Raw genomic sequence first — 8,304 nt, forward strand, 5'->3', positions numbered from 1 at the left:
TGGCAAAGAATAAAGCCAGCTTTTAATGCAGCTGAATTTGAAAATGCGGGTAGAATTGAATTTTACCCATTAACTGGTGAAATAGACATGGTACTCGGTACGGAGAAACAAAAGTTTGCCAAGTCTTTTCTATATGGGTTCCATCGTCTGAAACCCTGTTTTTCTTTCGTGAGTAAAATCCATCATGGATGCCACTGGCCATTACTACGTGCACACCATTAAGCTATTTTTTATCCGGGAAAATCAAAGAGTTTCCATGGGAACCTAAACCCACGCGGGCGAACTCGCGAGCATCAGCTAGAAATATAGGTAAATGTTATATCTATAGATAATTGGTGTATTTAGTAGACAAAGCATGCAGGTTAGCGGCTAAACAGATACGTAGCGCTGCATTTCCGGAACTAATGAGCTGTGAACCGATGGATTAGCCCTCAGCCGCGCCGACTAATATATTAAATCAGGCCCGCCATTTGTCAGGGCCTTATTAAATCGTTGCGGAAATTGCGGTATCCAAAATCTGAACTCTCCTATAAACGACAGGTCGAAATTGCAATCGGGTAGGAACCGGCCCGCACACCCGCGCTAACCCGGTGCAGGCGAGCGCGGGTGATGTGCGGGTGTGCGGGGTGTCCCCCCGCCTCATACCCCGATGGCCATCTGCTGCAGAGATAACTTGTAAGTTGCATCCCGGGGACAGATGTATACAGATGGCTACTTTTTATTTCCGAAATAAAAGTCTCCACGGGATTTTAAAATCTAAATCCATGCGGAAACAGTAGCAGGCTTCATCTAGCTTGACAAAGCTAATGGTAGACCAAAATATCATGAAATGAAATTCCAAATTTAGCTACACTGTAGGTATAGATATACACTGTGAATATCCTGTATGTACCTACATAGTACTCTGTGATGAATATTAATAATTCACCACAATAGTTACCACAGAGTACTATGTAGGATATTCACAGAGTACAGTGTTGCTGACTTTGGAAATTCATTTCAGTATTTTTTTTTATAATGAGAGTCTGGTCTACCTATGTGATTTTCTTGGCTAAGTCGCTATTCCAACACCTTGGGATTCCATAGCCTATATTAGTGCTCCGCCTATTTCCACGTCTGCTTCGCAACATGTTGAGCTAAGTTGGTGCTGCTGAGCACGGGTCTTCGGGTTAAGTGATAGTCACCATGCTGGCGAAGTCCGGATTGCCAGGATTCAGGATTGAGAACATTATGGAGAACTCTCAGGCATGCAGGTTTCCTCACGTTGTTTCCGTTCACCGATAAAGCAAGAAACGTAAGAGGTGCGTGCCCGGGATCGAACCTCCGACCCCCTGAATAGGAGACCATAGCCAACTAATCAGTACCTACCCATATTATAAATGCGAAAGTGTGTTTGCTTGTTAGTTTGTCCTTCAATCACGTCGCAACACAGCAACGGATCGACGAGATTTTTGCATGGGTACCTATAGTAAAAGACCTGGAGAGTGACATAGGCTTCTTTTATCTCGGAAAATCAGAGAGTTCCCACGGAAATTTTAAAAACCTAAATCCACGCGAACGAAGTCGCAGGCATCAGCTAGTAATTTAATTAAATCAGGCCCGCCGTTTGTCACGGCAATATTAAATAGTTGCGGTTATCGGTTTGCGTATTGTGAAACCTGCGGCTTATTTTATTGAAGCCACCGGAGATATTGGTGCAATGCGGGAAGGGAAATAATTGGACGTAATTTAATATTAAATCATCATCAATTCACTTTTAATCAAAAAAAAATAACTAGCTTATGCTCGCGACTTCGTCCGCGTGGACTACATAAATTTGAAACCCCTATTTCACCCCCTCAGGGTTGAATTTTCAAAAATTCTTTCTTAACGGATATATTCTTAATAGCTTTTGACGACCTCCCTGGCGCAGTGGTGAGCGCTGTGGTCTTAATAGTGGGAGGTCCTAGGTTCGATTCCTGGCAGGGGTTTGGAATTTTATAATTTCTTAATTTCTGGTCTGGTCTGGTGGGAGGCTTCGGCCGTGGCTAGTTACCACCCTACCGACAAAGCCGTTCCTCCAAGCGATTTAGCGTTCCGGTACGATGTCGTGTAGAAACCAAAGGGGTTATGGGTTTAATAAAAACTGCCATACCCCTTCCAGGTTAGCCCGCTATCATCTTAGACTGCATCATCACTTACCACCAGGTGAGATTGCAGTCAAGGGCTAACTTGTATCTGAATAAAAAAAAAAAAAAAAAAAAGCTTTTCTGCATGCTAAATTTCAGCTCGATCCGTCCAGTAGGTAGTTTGAGCTGTGCGTTGATAGATCAGTCAGTATAATATATATTTAGATAAATTTAAAAAAGTTCTTTGTTTGCGCGTTTTGAATATAACATAAAACTTTTATCGAAAGATATTCTAGTACAACAACATCCGCTATGAGAGCTACAAATTCTAAAAAATGGCCGAATTTCACAATAACAGTTCCGGCAACAAAGTTTGAAAAGTGACATACATAGGTGACCTTTTTCATATTTACGCACGTCCCTACCACGACCTACCAAAACATGTATATACATGTATAAACAATATTGTTTGTGAACGAGACCAACAGTGCTTTGTATTTTTTATCCCGCTTTTCTGTTAGGGTTAACCATTAATCGTAAATAAAATGAGAGCTTTAATATTTCACTTACGATTTACGAAAGCTGAAAATTAAAATAATTGTAAGAGAATCCGCCCACCGGCACCGCGACTTTTTGGAACGATACAGTACCGATACTTGTTTTTTTTTAAATTATAATGCATTAACACGTAAGATAACAATTAATACCTCGCCAAACTGTACATCAGTTTGTTGGCGAGTTTGCGCTCATAACGGATAATTATGAAAAAAAATTGCAAATCGGTCCAGAAACCTGGAAAAAATCGATGTACATACATAAAAAAAATAAAAGTCTAAAAAAACGGGTCGAATTGAGAACCTAGAGATCGCTAGCTAAAAAAAGCTCAGATTCACTCATCAGGCGACGCGAAAGCTATTCTTGGAGTTTCTCTATTTGATTAAATCAGAAATGAGCAGATCCATAGAAGAGAGAGCAAAATTGTTCGAAGAATCGGTAGACGCTGGAGTCCTAAATGCTAGAATGGCGACCTCGCTCCGGAAAGGGCAGCTTTGGTAGGACATAGGATCTCAGGGAGCCGCTGGTTCCAGGCGGCGCACAGGGAAATCCTTACAAAAGACCTATATCCAACAGTGGATGTCTATCGATATCGATCAATTATTTTGGTGTAGTCCTCTTGTCCCCGTTAGCCGTATCCCCGTTAACGGGGACATCGAGATTTGAATAAAATTATTAAAAACTTATCCCGTTGTCCTCGTTTTGCAGGCAAGTGCAAATAGAAGAAAAAGTTTATTATCTCCTTAAAAAGCATTTCTGCTACATGTTACAAAGTTTCAGGAAATCATTTCCGATAGGTAAGCACTCCTTACGTTAAAGTTGAAAGACTGTAAAGTTTGATTGGTCCCCGAGGAGCTAACTTACTAACTGGCACTTATAAGAGGTGTATTTACTTCTGGACTGCCATAGAATTGTTAATTAAGTAGATGGAGGGTATATAAGTGCGTCAAGTCGGTTGAGGGCTAAAGTAATTAAGATAATTACTTTTATTTTAGTACCTACCTTGTTTATACTTTGACGACATTAGTGGTTACCCTCCCTGACCTGAATTAGAGCGCTGTGGGCTGTGGTCTTATAAATGAAAGGTATCCTGGTTTGACTCCTGGTAGGGGCAATTATGAAATTGTCTCTTGCAACTTTATAGCCCAAATTATCAGCAAGTTAAGATTGGGCAAGCCAGCTTGGCTGCTGGGAATTTCTAGAGTAGCAAGATGGATCGATGATCTTTATATCATCGAACCATCTTGAAGAGGGTGGTGGAATGTTGCTGGAAGAGAAGGCTGAGGACCGGGTGTGGTGGCTGTTATGTGGTTAGTTTGTTCTTTGAGGATTTTCAGGACTTCGTCCACGTGGATTTAGGTTTTTATAAACATGCCGTCTGAACTTTTTGATTATCTGGGACCGAAAGTCTATGTCCTTCTCCGGGATGCAAGCTATCTCTACACCGAATTTCTCCAAATCAGTTAAACAGATGGGCCGTGAAAAGCTAGCAGACAGACAGACACGCCTTCGCTTTTATAATTTTCGTACGATTCATCTTTGCGCTAATAACGAGCAAGAAAGAAATTAATATAAAGTAGGTTAAAATATTTCTACCCAACAATCTTTCAAAGGGCTCCACAAAATCTGTAACGGCCATTAAAGCCGGGAACTTTAAAATGAAATGTTTCATCAATTCAGGTTACACTTCATAAAAAGTTTCACGCTGAAATCAAAATGAACGTTTCCCTAATTCCGGGGAAACTGCTTACGAGCCGAAAGTCGGCGTAACGACTCATTATGACTGTCGAAACTTTATTTCACCTGGATAGGGTTGCCAGTTGCATCCATATCTTCTATAATAAGTAAATATATTTTAAAAGAAAAGGTGACTGACTGATCTATCAAACTACTGGCTGGACGGACTGGACGGATCGGGCTGTTAGACATGCAGATTGCAGATAGCTATTATAATGTAGGCATCAGCTAAGAAAGGATTTTTGACAATTCTCAAGTGGAAACACGCCAGTTAATGTTAACTGCACTATCCGAACTTAGAAAAACTTGCCATAAACATAACTAGCCTTAAGGACATATGTACTTAGGAGTTTTTATCCCGAAAAATGGTAGAGCTCCAACCAGATTCTCAAAGTATACCTAAATCCATGTGGATGATAGCCACGTGGATGTGGATGAAGTCACGTGCATCATCTAGTAAAAAAAAAATTGTCATCATCATCATCAACCAATAAACGTCCACTGCTGGGCATATTGTAGGGATTTCCACGCGCCAGGGTCTTGCGCCGCCTGAATCCAGCGGCTGCCTGCGACTCGTCTGATGTCGTCCATCCACCTAGTGGGGGGTCTTCCAACGCTGCGTCTTCCGGTGCGAGGTCGCCATTCCAGCACCGCAACGTCTATCGGTTTTATGAACCATGTGCTACGTCCATTGCCACTTCAGTTTCGCAAACCGTTGAGCTATGTCGGTTACTCTAGTTCCCCTACGGGTAAATAATTGTAAACAGTAGATTAACGGTCCAGGCTAATAAAAATAATCAAATCGTTTACAGTTCAGCAGCTCTGGACTGAAACTAATCCAAAGTCGTTTTGCTCGCATAATTCGTTGGTCTGTGACGTCCATTCAAGCACATCATAGGTATAAATGTTCAAGTAAAACAGCTCAACAAAGTAAAATTTAATCATAACGACATTTATAATTTGAATCTGTTTTAATCCCGACCCATACCTATTATATTTCTATGTTCAAGTGACAACCCTAGAGCTCAAGGACTTATGACCGAGGCCTGTTGTCCTGACAAAGTTTGATAATGTTGGAACTCTTTGCTTTGTTCCCTTTACCACAAATTGCGTGATACTAGATAAATTTTCAGATAAAGGAAACACAAAATTGGGGTAATGACCTAACTTTATTTCCGTAGGTAATTTCTTGTTAAGTAGCTTAATATAATGCTTTACCACTAAATGCAGACTAACTATAATACAGTGAAGTCCCTTTAAAGTCAATGTTGAACTGGTGTTTAGTTTCATTTCACCACTAGATGATGCCCATGACTTCGTTCGCATGGATTTAGATTTTAGAAAATCCTGTGCGAACATTTTGTTTTTCCGGAATACATTGCCATCCGGCCTATGTCTACTCCGGGAGATACAAAAAACGTGTGGGCTAATGCTGATGCTGTGTGAATGGAGTCTAAGGCTAAGTTCTATAGAGCGCACTTTGACTATGCTAAGACTTAAGATTGAGATAAGACGAGACAGATTTATGTTAGAGATATACCTCTGTTCGTTTTAACTGTCTAAACAAAGTCAGAATGCGCTCTATAGATCTCATCCTAAGAATACGGTTGTATCTCCTTGCCTTCACTTCATTCCTCCTCCATACCTCATCTTCCCCTTACCTTACGTATCTCCTTACCTTCTCCTCACCTTACCTTATCTTCCTTTATCTTTACCTCTTTCCCTCCTTCACCTTACCTTAGCTTACCTTATCTTCCTTCCTCTTTACCTCCTTCGCCTTACCTTACCTCCTTCACCGAATAGTTGAAATGAAATGAAATGAAAATCTTTTTTATTCGTATAAACTTTTACAAGTGCTTACGAATAGTCGGATGCATCTACCACTGGTTCGGAATGCCTTTCCTGCCGAGAAGAACCAGCAATACACGAGATTTACACGAGATTAGATATACACGAGGTGTTACCTTACCATGATTAAAATTTAAAACAATTGGTTTACTAAATCACGAGATATAAAACGGTTAATAAGGTAAAATAAAACACATGGCAACACGTAGGTATTATTTTAATTACCAAATGCAATTTCCGGCATATTACAGTGTTAAATGAGAAACGAACGTATATTGCATTTGCTCGTACTATAAAGATTTATTGACGTAGCGACACCGAAATGCTGTGATTAATACATGCACCGAAATACGCTGGAAATCTATTTCGTTTCAGCAGATATATCACATCTTCTATATATAAAAAAGAATCGCTAAATGTGTTGCTGATCGCAAATCTCAAGAACAGCTGAAACGATTTTGCTAATTCTTTTTTTATAATATTCCTTGAAGTACGACATACGAGGATGGTTCTTACAGAGAGAAAAATTTTAAAAATTAGAATCGACTGTTAGGCGGAAAGAAGTTCGCCAGGGCAGCTAGTATAATAATAATTATGTCATTTACTGCAACATCATTTATTACGCAAGTATGTATGTGATTAATGAATCTACGGGCAAAGTTAAGCTCCCAAGTTTGCCAATTATAACTTTGCATGACTTCCTTTACCAAACATAATATCAACATGTATGTAAATACGCACACCAAGTACAAGAATTGCGACTTTGCTTTATACTAAGTATTTAGAGAGATTTTTATTTTATTAAAAGTCAAATAATTATTATATAGGTAGGTATGTACCTATTTCATGTAGGACAAATTATTCCTACCTAAACACAATCCAATACCATTAACAATTTGCCTTATACTTGTAGTTTTAGTGATTCGGTATTTTTTCAAACCCGCAATGCATACCGTGCAAAACTCGGGGTTGATGCACCGCCTATGACGCGGCATTGACCCCGTTGCACTTATCTGCACAAAGTTTGTTGACCTCTAGTGTCATCAGATGGTTTGCAATACATTGCGAACTTTTAGAAAATACAGGAAAATTTTTCGCGTTTTGTGGTATCTTATAAATTATTATCATTAATCATCAGTAGGTACCATGGTACTATGGGTAGACAAATCTCATGAAAAATACGGAAATGAAATTCCAAAGTTAGCAACACTGTACTCTGTGATCACTGTACTCTACAGATACACTGTACTGTACTGTTTTTTTAAATACTTAAACGTGACTAAGTATGCCGAAAATTTACCTATGCCTATTTCCAATGAGATTCTTGTCTTACTATATTATCTGGGTCGTGGTGACGACGGGACTGCGGTGCTGCGAGATAATAGAATAGAATAAAATGTTAAAATGTTAAAATTTAAATTAATTAATTTAAATGTTTTTATTCAAGTAGACTTTTTACAAGCGCTTTTGAATCGTCGGGTAGTTTTATTTTACCACTGGTTCGGAATGCCGTTCCTACCGAGAAGATGAGATGAAGAGATGAAGTTCGAGCTGTCAAGGGCAATACCGAAACACCGCAGTCCCGTCGTGACCACGACCCGTGCTATTGGGTTGAAATATCGACAAATAAAAACGCCAAATTAATCGTGATATGTACCCGTTATCACAGAACCGTTATCTACATTAAAACTACAAGTAAATCCACGTGAAGGAACCTAGGCGTCATTTAGTTCTTATTAATAAAGTGTCAAGTAGGAGGCAAGCTAACATATCGTAGCACTGTCGTACATAAATGACAGTACAGTCCCTGCAATATCTCACAGGCTTCTTGGAAAGTTCGGCGACAGATGTACAGTCCTGTACGAACTTGATAATTGAATTGCCAAGTTGTAACGTGTGTTTCTCGAGCTATATTGCCGTCGCCGATAATTGGACAAATTAATACCGAATTATTGGTGAATTTTACTCATTTTGTACCGTTTTATGTAGAGAGACTTAGTTGTAACAACGCATATCAATGGTTTAGTTGTAACAACGCATATCAATCTACATCTTA

Source organism: Maniola hyperantus, chromosome 11 (assembly GCF_902806685.2).
Source record: "Maniola hyperantus chromosome 11, iAphHyp1.2, whole genome shotgun sequence".
Classification (NCBI taxonomy): Eukaryota; Metazoa; Arthropoda; class Insecta; order Lepidoptera; family Nymphalidae; genus Maniola; species Maniola hyperantus.